Source organism: Papio anubis, chromosome 18 (genome assembly GCF_008728515.1).
Source record: "Papio anubis isolate 15944 chromosome 18, Panubis1.0, whole genome shotgun sequence".
NCBI classification, from domain to species: Eukaryota; Metazoa; Chordata; class Mammalia; order Primates; family Cercopithecidae; genus Papio; species Papio anubis.
In genome coordinates this window covers 27443606-27458185 of record NC_044993.1, presented here as the reverse complement: position 1 = coordinate 27458185, position 14580 = coordinate 27443606, and the positions used below count along the sequence as shown (strand labels likewise).

Here is a 14580-nt window from a genome sequence, read left to right as displayed (position 1 = left end):
AGATACTAATAAAATTTGAGAAACAGTTAAACTGAGAAGTGAATCATATATATGATATATCCTATCATATATATTACATATATGAGAGAGAATATTAATTGAGCATAAATTACAAAGAAGCAATAAGAGATATGTTTTTATGGAGCCCAAGCTTAGTGGCAGGGGGTGGGTGGCGGTGGACAGATAAGAATGCAGACGTGAGGTGGAATCTCTAGTTACATGAGGAAGAAGCATAAGAGACAAAGGGAAGTAAGAGGCAGTTCACCAAGGCAGGGAAATCTTTGACCATATGTTTGTTTGTTTGTTTGTTTGTTTGCTTTGAGACGGAGTCTCACTCTGTCACCCAGGCTGGAGTGCAGTGGCACAATTTCGGCTCAGTGCAACCTCCGCCTCCCAGGTTCACATGATTGTCTTGCCTCAGCCTCCTGAGTAGCTGGGATTATAGGCAGGTACCACCACGCCCGGCTAATTTTTGTATTTTTAGTAGAGACGGGCTTTCACCATGTTGGTCAGGCTGGTCTCAGACTCCTGACCTTGTGATCCACCTGCCTCGGCCTCCCAAAGTGCTGAGATTACAGGCGTGAGCCAGTGTGCCTAGACAGATCATCTGTTTAAAACAGACAATAATCACATGAAATGGCTCTGTCTCTGGGAGGAAAAGATCTTACATTTTAATGAGATAAATATATAAAAGTAGCCCTGTATAGACCTTTACTTGAGCCTATTTCTCTTCTACTCGATTGGAAAGCTTTCAGACAAGAAACACATCTTTTTAAAATATCTTTTTTGCTAACATCTATCTTGGTAAAGGGGATTTACAGCAAATGAGCACATGGTATATTTCCTCCACAATGTGAGTTGGGGGATGTTGGTTGAAGTTGACTTTTTCTCTCTGGTTGCTTAGGAACACTTCTTTCTAACTTCACCATTCTTCTCACTATTTTCTTCTCACCCCACCCTAAGAGATTTCTTTGTTTATTTAACTACTATTTATTGAGTGTCACATATTATTTTAGGCACTAAAATGACTTTAAAAGTGAAATTTCACTGGATCTGCATGTTCCAGACTTTCATTAGTTATTTTCTACTGCATTCCTGACATAATTCTTGAAATATTAGAGGAGAGTTCATCCTTATTTAGTGTTTTATAAATACTAATTATTTACTTAATAATTTTTAGTTAAAATATTTATTTAATAATTTTTACCTAAAGTGTTTATTTAAGTGTTTTCAAAATAAAATTTTATATTATTACCTGTTATGGAATGAATCGTGTCCCCCTCAAAAAATTAATATGTAATCCTTCTGTTGTACATAAACATAATGATTGTATTTCAATGCTCATGTGTGAGACATGCCTCTCACTAACGTTATTACAATGTTGGCACATTACCTGTCTGACATTTTCTATATACATATCAGATGCTGAAATCCTAACACCCATTTCCTCAGAATATGACTGTCTGGACATGGGGTCTTTATTGAAATAATCAAATTAAAACGAAGACATTAAGGTGGCCCTTAATCCAATATGACTGGTATACTTATAAGAGAAAACTTAGGTGCAGGCACATACAGAGAGTGCCTCTAAATGCATTTAAATAAAATACATTTCTCTTGTTTAAACCATCCAGTCTGTGATATTTTGTTCTGACAGCACTAGACACTAATACTTTACCATAACTGCAAAATCGTTTCTACTTGCAATATAAAAATAATTATTAAAAATAAATGAAACTCTACTAAAAATTTACATAGTACCTTAAAGGACCTTAAAAATACATATTCTTGTATCTCAGACTTTTACAATACGGACTGAGCTTTGGAATATCACCTAGGAAGGTAAGTGTTTACACATAGTTGGAGACAGGCATCAAGGCCACGATGCCTTTTCCAAAGCAGCTGCTTCTTCCTTTGACATTGTATTTATTCAACTCAGTATATTTGGAACTGTGTCAGGGTCTGCAGTCATTGTATGAGGGACCGAAACACTAGGGCCTAGGCAGCATTTAAAACTGGCACAGTGAAACTCTCTCCAGGGACCCTCCCTGCAGCCCCTGGGGCTACTTGCATCCAAGAATCACTGAACTGAAGCAGGTATACAGTTCCTGCCCATGCCCCTCACTCCAGGCTGCCTCCAGCTTGGGCCCCTGCCTGGACACTCCCAAGTGAGATGTTGAGAAACTAGGCCCCTAGATCCAATTTGGGAAATTGGCTTGAGGCAATAACTGAAAAAGAGATAAAAGACTGGATGGTGAAAAATGATATGTAGAGAAACAAGGACAGCAGGTGGTAGCCCGGGAGGCATTAAGAGGGAAAAACACTGAATGAAGGACAGAAGATGAATAGAAAGGAAGATCTTGAAAAATGAGATTTGAATGAGAAAAGCTAGGGGAAAATAGAAACACATTCTCTATCCTTTAAAATGTTGATTCTTTTCCTACCACCTCCTTTTCTCATGCTGATCTCTCTTGGCCTCTGTGTCATTTAAAGTCCATTGATGCCCTTTATCTTACCCTTTGCTAACCAGACTTGCCAGGTCCTTATTTCTTTGTCTCGGTCACCCTGCCTCACTATTCTCCCTATTGTTATCTAGTAGATGAGGAGTGCGCTCTGATGGCTCTATTTCAAATGCCATGAGGAATAACTATTATTTCTGATACTCTCAAATTATTTCTAAATATTTTTAAAGCACTGATTGACTAAAGTTGATGTGGGATTTTCACAACTATGTAAAAATGTGCATCATTTAGAATGAATATGGTAAAGTTGGCTTCATTTATTAAAATGCACCACATTAGTCTAATATCCAACTACTCTATGGATGGCTATTTTTTCCATCCAATTATATTTCACCATCATGAAATACATTTCATCAGCCTATCTCAGTCTTATCAATGAAAGAATTTCACCATTTTAAGAAAATACAATGATTTTTAAAAAATAAAACAAGGCTTTCTGACATTGCCACCTTGATTACAAAATGATATACCACTTCTTAAAATGAGCAAGGTCCAGAAACAGATAAGCTATTAGAAATGTATTCTCAGGATGACTTAATTATCGAACATCTCCCAACTAAAGCACACTAAGGAGTTATTTGCATGTAAATTCTGTTGACAGTGTATTATCTTTACTATAGAACTGTGCATGAGAAAGCATACTTCCAATTACTCGTAGAAACATAAATAACACTATTTTTTTAAATGTATTTATTTAAATGTTGGTAAGAGAAATATTTCTACAAATCCACAGTAGACTCACTGTAACTCTGGATATGCATTTGTAAGCATATGGTGGCATGTATGAGAAGTGTAGCCACTTCTTTTTCTTTTAGTTAATTTATTTTCTGAAGAAATTGTTGCCATTTTCACCTTTATAGTCACCAGTTAACAGTCATCAACTCTGAATCAACCTCTAAGGCATTCTCAGGTTTCATATACACAATGAACCCGAGAGTGGGTATTAGTTGATCACTTGTGAACATGAAGAATGAGGCATAGAGAAGTTATGGAGTTGGCACTAATGGTAAAAGAAATAACCAAGATTCAAAACCTTGTCTACTGGCCCCTAATCCATGCTTTTTCAGGAACACAAAAGATTCTCTTTCCCTGTCTCTCTGTTCCTCTCTCTCTTTCTCTTTTACATATTCACAATGTTGTGCAATCATCACCACTAATTCCAGAATATTTCCATCAGCCCAAAAAGGAGCCACAGTACCTATTAGCAGTCAGTCTCAATTCCTCCCTCTTCCCATATACTGACCACCACTCACCTACTTTCAGTCTCTATGGATTTGCTTATTTAGGATATTTAATATAAATGGAATCTTACAATATATTTCTGGATTCTTTCATTTAGCTTAAGGTTTTCAAGGTTTACCCATCTTATAGCATACAACAGTGTTTCATTTCTTTTTATGGCTGTATAATACCCCACTGTGTGGATGTACCACATTTTGCTGATGGACATTTAGGTTATTTTCTTTAAATCACTTTTAATAACATAATCAGATCAAGCTGTCCCAACAACAGCGAAGGTTCTGAGATTTTTACCTTACTAACCAACTAACAATTTAACATACCACAGTTTAATGGATGCCGGCAGAAGACATGAGACTCCTGGATCAGAGACACAGGACTTTTAATGGCACAGTAATGAGCATGAGTATCATTTTTGCTCTGTTGTGTATCACTAAGAACACAGAAACTGATCAAAGAAGGGTGTCTCTAGTTATAAGTATTACAAGTATTTGGTGTGGCAGATATGTAGTATGGCTTAAATAATGACACAGAAAATTCACATATGACCAACCTTTCTGTTGCTTCTCCTACAAGTTTCATGGAGGCAACCCTGAGAGGTCCAGTTGAAGCTGTGCATACAGCGGATTTTCATCACAGCAAAAGAGCCTCAAGATTGGTAAATACAATTTTTTAAATATATAATAAACTGAAAGGAAGCCTTCCCAAACATTGGTCTGGAAAAAGACATTATCTGTTGCATTAGATAGTAAACAAACCTGCCCTGGTGACACGATGGATATTTTCCAAGGTTTTCCTATATAGAATCCTTGAAAAGATACTCTGAAACCAAAGGTCATTCACTGACTGTACTCACAAGATACTGAGAAACACAAGAGACCTATGGAAAATTGTCTCCCAGTAGAGAGTGCTCTGTTGCTTTTCTCGTTTAATGAATGAAGTACCTACCAACGAATAGTCTTTGATATTTTATTAGCTATAATTTGCTTTTACTATCAATACTATATATTTTTTTATTAGAGTATGATTTGTTCTTGAGGAAACCAGCTAGCATTACAAGAGTCTATTGGTCCACTATGGGTCAGGCATTGTACAGTTTGTTATATGCATTATTTTATTTAATTTCTATGATGACACACGCATAAATTTATACTTTTCTCATCTTACAAATGAGGAAACTTCAGCTCTGAGAGATTAAATGACTTGCATAGATGTTCACAGCTAGTAAAGGATGGAAGCATGATTTAACACCACGACTAAGCTGATTCCAAAGAATTTTTTATACTAATATTTTATAATCCAAGGCAGATTGTGAATGTGCTGAAACAGATATATGAAAGCTAATGTCATAACAAAAGAGGTTGTTTCCTGTAGAGAAATAAAAAATTGTGTATCACTAAGAACACAGAAACTGATTAAAGAAGGGTGTCTCTAGTTATAAGGATTACAAGTATTTGGGATGGCAGATATGTAGTATGGCTTGAATAATGATACAGAAAATTCACATATGACCAAAATTATGGAGGACCTTGAGTAACCTGACATCATGCTCAAAAGAGACTGAAGATAACAAGTCTTCCTTAGGAAGATACCACTGACATCGGGTCTTAAGGTTCTGGCTCTTTGCTTTGCTCAAATATAGAAAAATGGATATATAGAGTATCCAGGAAGAACAGGGAAGAAGCTTTCCAGGTGTATTTATGCCGTAGGAAGTACAGATGTCTTAAGTTTCAGTTCTTAAGATATTTGAGTGGCAAAAAAAAAAAAAAAAAAAGGCTGCCGACAATTTGCTGTAGCTTCTATTTTTGTTCCTCACCAATTCAGACTTTGGGAAAGTAAAATAAATTCTTTTTATTGTGTGTCTAATACAATCAAAATATAATATATTCAAGCTGAATTTATGCTTATAAATTCTATTCAAGTGGCTTTCAAACTGTTTTTGTAATAACAAAATTTTGTAAATTATTATGCTGAATTTCACTATATAAAGCAAATGGTGTGCTCAAATCTATAGAGATGAATTAAGAACCAAAATTACTAGGCCATCCCTTTTCCATACATTGACTCCTGGAGCTCCTTTCAGGGATGCTAAATCTCTGTATATCCCAGTGCAAAAGTTGCCTACCTAGCCCAATAGCCTATTTTACTACGGAGAGAACTGAGGCTCAGGGAAATGAAGCAGCATGCTAGTATGTTAGTGGTAGAATTAAGAAAATTTCTAGCTAAATACGGCACAGAATTCTTTCCGTGCCACTTTACCTGCCGGAAAACTCCGCGGCGAGTAGCGCCCCTAACCAGGCTTTGCTCGAGCCCATTGGCTTGCTTCGCCCACTCAGTCCAGCAGGCTGCGCTCAGCTCGCACTACCGGCCCAGCCAGCTACGGTGGCCGCCTTGGCTCTGCGCTCCCCCCACGGCTGGTCCAGGCGTGCTGCGACTGGCTTCTGCCTTGGACACTGGCGTCTGGATGAGGGGGACGCAGCAGCACCTCAAAACGTGGAGACTCCAGCAACCGTGGAGCCCCAAGAAGCTGTCACAGCATCTGGTCGGGGAGTCGCGAGGTCTGAGCCACCAGGGAATGCCACCGTTCTCTCTCTCTCTTTTTATTGATTGATTGATTGAGACGGTGTGTCGCTCTGTCGCCCAGGATGGAGTGCAGTGGTAAAATCTTGGGTCACTGCAACCTCTGCTTCCCAGGTTCAAGGAATTCTCCTGCCCCAGCCTCCTGAGCAGCTGGGATTACACGCACGTGTCACCACGGCCGGCTAATTTTTATATTTTCAGTAGACACGGGATTTCACCATGTTGGCCAGGCTGGTCTCAAACTGCTGACCTCATGATCCGCCTGCCTCAGCCTCCCAAAGTGCTGGGATTACAGGCGTGAGCCACCGTGCGCGGCTGGTTCTCTCTTTCATTCCTGCTACTTAGAGCTCAGCAAACTGGGGCATGTTATAGCTCATTTGCTCCACAGTCTGTGGCTGGTCTAATGGGGGAGTGTTATAGCTCTGCCTTGGGGAGTTCCAAGGTCTGGGCCCCCAGAAGGGTTGCAGCTCTTCACTCCTGTAGTCCAGCGAACAGGATCATGTCACAGCTTTTTCCTTCCTTCCTTCCTTCCTTCCTTCCTTCCTTCCTTCCTTCCTTCCTTCCTTCCTTCCTTCCTTCCTTCCTCCCTCCCTCCCTTCCCTCCCTTCCCTCCCTTCCTTCCCTTCCCTTCCTTCCCTTCCTTCCCTTCCTTCCCTTCCTTCCCTTCCTTTTTCTGGCAGAGTTTCACTCTTGTTGTCCAGACTAGAGTGCATTGGCACGATCTCTGCTCACTGCAACCTCTGCCTCTTGGATTCAAGTGATTCTCTTTCCACAGCCACCTCAGTAGCCGGGATTACAGGCATCCACCACCATGCCCGGCTAATTTTTTGTATTTGTAGTAGAGACAGGGTTTCACCATGTTAGTTGGGCTGGTCTCCAACTCCTGACCTCAGGTGGTCCACTTGCCTCGGCCTCCCAAAGTTCTGGGATTACAGGCGTGAGCCACCAGGCCGGGTCTCACAGTTCATTTCATTCATGCCGCCTGCAGCTCAGTGAGCCTGCGAGGAGCATGTTACAACACTTTTATGCTCCCACCGTTTGTCAGGTGCCAGGTTCGCCTCACGTGACCAAGAAGAATGAGGTACGTGGACGTCAGAGAGTGAGCATTGCAGGGAAGAATTCTATTCAGCAACAGAAAAGCTCTCAACAATGAGAGGGAAATCAAAGTGGGTAGCCCTCTGTGGGAGAGGGGGCCCAAAAGTGGGTAGCCATTTCTGTGGCTGAGTCTGGGGTTTTTATAGGTTTGGAATGAGAAGGTACAGGCTATAGGTAGCCTTGGAAAAGGCAACATTGGATTGGTTAAAAGCATTATTCAGAAAGAACCAATCGGGAAAGCATGGGCCGATAGGACTAGAAGTTCTCACTCCAGTTGTGGATTATATCTGGAAATGGCTTGGTTTTTAGGCTTTAAATTGTCGTTTGTTTGAAGTTGGGTTTCACCAGGGACCTGTCCCAGTCTGCCTAGGAATTTATCTGTCTCCTGTCGCCATCAAATAGATTTAAATTAATGTTTATTTAAATAATCTGTCAAAAAAAGGTAATATTGTATTCATGCATGTCTGTTTGCATATTTCTGAATTATGTCCTGTTTGTTTATTTTTGAACATCTTCAGAGAACTACTTCATTTTTCATTTTCTATTCTTCTGAAAATATTAGAGACACAATAAATGAGTATGAAGTGAATATAGTTTGGAGTAAAAAGGATCCTTTTTTATATCCCAACCTTATTACTTTGAACAATTTGCCTAATCTTTCTGAGCCTTAGATTTAAAAAAAACATGTTTTGATATATAAAAATTATACATGTTTGTAGGGTACATGTGATATTTTGATACATGCATACAATGTGTAATGATCAAGTTAGAGTATTTAAAATATTCATCACCTCAAGCATTTATCATTTATTTGTGTTGGGAATATTTCATATCTTATAGCTATTTTTAAATATACTGCATATTGTTATTAATTATAGTCTATTGTGCTGTTAAACACTAGAACTTATTCATTCTATTTAACTGTATGATTGTACTCATTAGCCAACCTCTTCTCATTACCCGCACCCCAACCTTTCCCAGGCTCTGGTAACTATCATTCTACTCCATACCTCCATGAAATCAACTTTTTTAACCTTCCGCATATGAGTGAGAATGTGTGATGTTTTTCTTTCTTTACCTGGCTTATTTTACTTAAGATAATGACCTCCAGTCTCATCCATGTAGCTGCAAATAACAGGATATCATTATTTTGTGTGGCTGAATAGTACCCCATTGCTTTTAAATGCTACATTTTCTTTATCTATTCATCCGTTGGTGGACACTTAGGTCAATTCCATATCTTGGCTTTTGTAAATAGTGCTGCAATAAAGACAGGGGTACAGATATCCCTTTGATATACTGACTTTAATTCCTTTGAATAAATACCCAGGAGAGGCATTGTTGTATCATATGGTGGTTCTATATTTAGATTTTTGAGGAATCTCCATACTATTTTCCATAATTGACGTACTAATTTTCACCAACAATATGTAAGAGTTGTCTTTCTCTGCGTCTCCTCCAGCATCTGATATGTTTCATTTTATTGATAGTAGCCATTCTAACTGGGGTAAGACGATATCTCACTGTGGTTTTGATTTGCATTCCACTGATGATTAGTGATATTCAGCATTTTTTTGTATACCTCTTGGCCATTCTTATGTCTTCTTTTGAGAAATGTCTATTCAGATTCTTTATTTACTTTTTTAATGGGATTATTTATTTTTTTGCTGTTGAGTTGTTTGAGTTTCTTGTATATTTTGGATATTAGTTCTTTGTTGGATGAATAGTTCACGAATATTTCCTCTTATTCTATAGGTTATCTCCTCATTCTTGATCATTTCATTTGCTGTGCAGAAACTTTTTAGTTTAATATAGTCCTAGTTGTCTATTTTTGTTATTGTTACCTAAGTTTTTGTTATTGTTACCTAAGTTATTGTTACCTAAGTTTTTGAGGTTTTAGTCATAAATTATTTGCCTAAACAAATATACTGAAGCATTTCCCCTGTGTTTTGTGGTAGTAATTTTATAGTATTGTGTGTTACATATAGGTCTTTGATCTATATGAGTTGATTTTTGTATGGGGTGAGAGCTGGGGGTCTTTCATTATTCTGCTTATGGATATCTAGTTTTCCCAGTACCTTTTATTGAAGAGACTGTCCTTTCCACAATGAGCATTCTTGGTACTTTTATCAAAAATCAGTTAGCTGTAGATATGTAAATTAACATCTGGGTTCTTTACTCTGTTCCACTGGTCTGTGTGTTTGCTTTTATGCCAGTATAATACTCTATTGGCTATACAGCTTTATAGTATAGTTTGAAGTCAGGCAATGTGATGGCTCCAAGTTTATTAATTTTGCTCAGGATTACTTTGGCTATGTTGGGTCTTTGTGGATTCACATAAATTTTAGAATTTTTTTTCTATTTCTGTGAAGAATGCCATTGGTATTTTGATACGGATGTCACTGAATCTGTAGATTTCTTTGGATAGCATATGAGTCCGTTTTCATACTGCTACAAAGAAATACCTTATTGCAATCCTTTGGAGGTGTCACGTTTCCTTGCTTTTTAATTTTGTGTGTGTGTGTGTGTGTGTGTGTCATTATGTTCATATTCAGACATACGGTATAATAGTACTTTCTTCCAATTTTATAACTTGGGTTTTGTAGGAAAATACAGGAAAATATATTTTTGTATATGTGTGTCTCTAGTATCGGTTGGGCAGGGTGCTTTGACTCTGATTCTAGGTGCAGAGCCTTGTAGTCTTGTAGTATCTGTATTATTTATACAGCTGTAACCGGCTTTAGTCATATTTGTGGTTTCCTCAGTGGGTTAGCTGTGGTTATTAGTGGAGGCTATGCTGAGGCTTTGTTGGGGTCAGGAACACAGGCAGGCTGGTCCTTAGTGGTGATGGTGGGGGGGTTAAGTATGCTGATCCTTGGGTTCCCAGCTGGTATACATGGGCACCAGAGGTAGCAGGTTCAGGGAGGCCAATCCTTGGGACTCCAGGGGCTTTCCCAGGAGATGACAGTGGCAGCAGTTAGCTGGGCAGCAGGCAGGCCATCAGGCCCCTGAAAGGCATTCCTGGTATCAGTACTGGCTGTGGTGGCATCAGACAAACCCTTGGATCCCCAGGCAGTATGAGTGGAAAGCAGTGATGGTGGCAACATGGTAGGACAGACAGTCCCCAGATCCCCACATGGTATGTATGAGTGGATGCCAGTGGCAGTGGTGGTAAAGGGTGGGTGGTCCCTTTCTTAGGCTTCCAGGAGAAATGTGTGCAGATGCCAGCAGTGGTGGATAGGGTGGGTCAATCCTCAGGTCCCTGGAAAAGCTGTATGGGCACTGGCATGCTGGGTGGCCCCATGCTCGGGTCCCTGGAAGGCATGCATAGGAACTGGTGGTGGCAGGCAGGATGGGTCCATCTCCAGGACCCTAGAACACATGCATGGGTACTGGCAGGTAGCAGCAATAGGTGGAGTGGGCCAGTCCTCAGGCCCCCATGGTATCCACAGGTGCAGGCAGTGGCTGGTGGAGCTGATCAATGGCTAGGCCCCCAGAAGATAAGGGCAGGTGTGAGTGGCAGCAAGCAGGGCAGAGCAGTCATCAAGCCCTTTTATGACACACTCTGGCACTGGCAGGGAAAGAGTTGCAGGTGGTGGGCCTGTCCTCAGGCCCTCCAGTGGTGTCCGTGGGAGTAATGATCCTTAGATTTCTATCTGTAAAGTAGAGATAATAATAATACTTGACTCCTTAGGTTATAGTAATTATCCAGTAGTATAACATATGGAGAGTTTCTAGCATAAAACCTAGAATATAGAAGGTGTTTCATAAGTAAATGCTATTTTCCTGGAGATAATGGTTTACTATTTGGACGACACACTGGACTATGTATCAGGAGACATGAGTTATAGGTATATATTTGCCACTAACCAGCTGTGTCACCTTGGGACAAGTTACTAAATCTCTCTAGTTCCCAGTTTATAAACCCAGAAAAAGGTCTGTGTCACTTTTTCCTCCAGGGTCGCTGTGAGCAAATACAATTCTATGAATTTTTATGACTTCATACCAGGTAAGAAGTAGCATTCATTTTCCTTTTAAAGTGGCGTTTGGTCAGGTACTTCAATGGAAAGTCTTGTTTTGATTATTAAAACCTTTTCATAATTCATTGCATATTCAAAAAAATGAAACTCTTTTTTTAACTCGTAAAATTTGAATACCTGATTAGTGCACATTTCATATCTGTTAACTGTGCATCTGGATTTTCACAATTTAGCATATAGATACATTTGGTAGTCAATTCTGTATTTATAAAGAGATATATATATGTGTGTGTGTATATATATGTGTGTGTGTGTATATATATATATAGTAGAATCGGAAAGATACCTTTACTGACATTTTGTAGCCCCAGTTCTTGATGTCAAGGTCAAGAATTTAATGAAGATCACAGGCAAAATCTGAACAAAATACTAGTCCATTTGGACTGAGCTCATTCAGAGGATGGTGAGCATTTCTTCTGCTGAGCTTGGTGAAGGAAGTGGAGAAATAGAGAAGTGGAGATGACATAGTTAAGCTTTGCCATTGATCATACCAGTCTTATTGTCAGATTCTTCTTCATTTATAGCAACAGTATTTGTGGATGCATAATTGGCACTCTGCCAACATACAGGGCATAGCACTGCAAATGGAAGCCAAGAAGGTGACATGCTAGAAACAAAATCATGAAGGGATAATAGAAGTAATGGAGAATAGATTAAGGTCAATCTATTGATACTAATATTGTACTTGCACTGTGGTCGGGTCATGGATTTGTTACCTTGTCCTGTTCTTTCCTGTGATTTTTTTTTTTTCTGCAAGATTTGCTTATATGAAGCTTTAAAAAAATCCTAAATGTGAGCAGAATATACTGACTCATATCTATCCCCAAAGCCCAGCATTTAAGTTGCTGCTTTATTTCTTACATTCTGACCCTAAGAGGCTTCATACTAAAAGAATTTTGGACACTGAGAAAGGTGCAAAGACTTGAAAGCATCCTTGAAAAAATATCAGTGGTATCAAGTCCACAATAGATTCACCTACTGAGACTGCCAACACACATTCCTTAGAATCATGAAAGTCAAGTCCATGCTGGAAAGTGAAATGCTGCCAAGGACTATTCTTTAAAATGACCAGCAATACTAATTTCAATCACTGGTGTATGTGCCACTCGTCTTTATTATTTGACTTGCTTTTTACAAATCTATAAAATAGGCATCTGTTCAATCTGCCTCAGAATATTTTGAAAGCTTATAGTCAAAGAGTACAAATGAAAGTACTGGGAAAACTCAATATGTGGATTTGTAAAACATCTTTTAAAAAACAGCTAAAACTATTATTTTTCAATTTTCCTATCTGTGTTTAGAAAAAAATCATTAAGAGATGATCATTTGTGATCCTATGATGAAATAGGTGTCTCTGGAAGCCCACTAATGCACTATTTTGTAGCTGGAATTGCACTGTTACCCTTCCAGAAATGAATTCCTGCTCTTAACCTTCTGGAGAACAAAGCCTTGGCTCTAGATTGGTGTTTTCCCTCGGATATCATTGTTATTTCCTGGCATGAATAAACTTCTTCATTCCCTTGCATTTCAGTGGTTCAACTTTCTACCTCATCTTACCTCTTAGTGTTTTGTTGTTTGACTTTAACACAGGAGCAAACCCAAGTACAGAGATGATATTCAGAGGAAGTCCATAAAGAACCGGAGATCCTTGAGAGCTCTTTGATTTCCTTGCCACTCTTTTATTTTAGAAACAAATTCTTCTCCTTGGCCTTCAGATACCTACGGTGTCTCTTTTGTCAAAGTTGACCCTCTAGCCTGTCTGGCACTCCCCCTTAAGCCTTCCTTCCTGAACTCTGATCTCTGTCCTGTGGCTGTGATCTTGGTTCTTCTTCTTGGAATAATTCTCCTGCAAGCTCTAATATATTTGGCTTGTAGCACCTAAGAGCAGATTTCTTTTTTGGTAACTGACATTCCTCCAAAGAGAGTTGACTGAAACTAAAACCCACTCCTTCATGCCACTTCACTCTGTCACCCACTAACTGATCATTATAATATAGTAACCTCTTGCATAAAATTGTACCTCAGTCATGCAACAATCATTAATAGCCTCAAACTTAACCATCCTTTCATACCTCATGACTTTACTCTTGCAATTAAAAGCACATATTTAAAGTCACCCACAATGTTGTGACATACCTGGCTTGAATTTGGGTCAAATAATTTCAATTTTCTAACCCCTTCATTTTGAATAAATATAAAGGCTAATAAAACTTAATTAATAATATGTTCAAATATATGTAAATGACAAGCATTGAGCAACTTTCATTAAGTGTTACATCAGCAGCAGCAGCACCATCATTTTCTCATCCTTTCCAAACCTAGAATTTTTAGACTACTCAAATGCCATGTATCTCCAGTTCGGGACCAGGACCACAGGATTCCACTAGGCTATGCAGTCAGAAAGGAGAGTGAGTGAGGCCTAAAGCTGTAGAGCAGTAGTTTCCAAATGGAATCACTGGAAGGAATTGACACTTCTCATACCTAGGAGGGGCCAACTAAATCAGGACCCTGGGGCGAAACTTTGAAACCAATATTAAAGATCCCTAGGTACTTCTACTCTGCAGCCAAAGTTGAGAATCACTGTTTTACAAACAGCCCATGTTTCTGTTAAGTCTACCAGAAGCAATTTAAGAGCTCCCTTTCTGCCCTCTGAAAGACAGTGACTTGCTTCACGGCAGCAGGTTTTCCCAGTGAAACAAACAGCAAAATCAGACAGAGGTGGACCATCTAGGAGTGGAAAGCAGGTGGTAGAGCATCTGGGCTTGAAGACTGGTCAAGACAGATTTCATGTGCCTGAGTTTGACTCCCCACTCAGCCATTGGATAACTGTGTAGCCTTCGTCAAGTTATCCAATGTCTGTAAGATTCAAAACCCCTTTATGTAAAGTGAGGCTAAAAATAACAATGAGGTCACAGTTGTGTAGTAAGGACTACATGAAATAACATATATCAGTTAACTTAGGCCATGTAGCATGCAGTCTTTAGAGTATACAACCATTACTCTTCTTCTTCTTATTAAGAAAGTAGGGGATCAGTTTGTCACATGGTCTTCTAATAGTTCCTCTGAAGTCACATGAAAAATGAGTAAAGGTGGAAAGTAGCAAC

The 14580-nt window shown here is 39.1% G+C and overlaps 1 non-coding gene across 1 annotated transcript; it reads left to right on the top strand.

Moving 5' to 3' along the window:
* Nucleotides 1-1299: 1299 nt before the first annotated feature.
* On the top strand, nucleotides 1300-1403 carry LOC116271388. Its single transcript, XR_004179946.1, has one exon. It is a non-coding gene; the product is annotated as a small nucleolar RNA U13 (small nucleolar RNA).
* Nucleotides 1404-14580: the final 13177 nt, after the last annotated feature.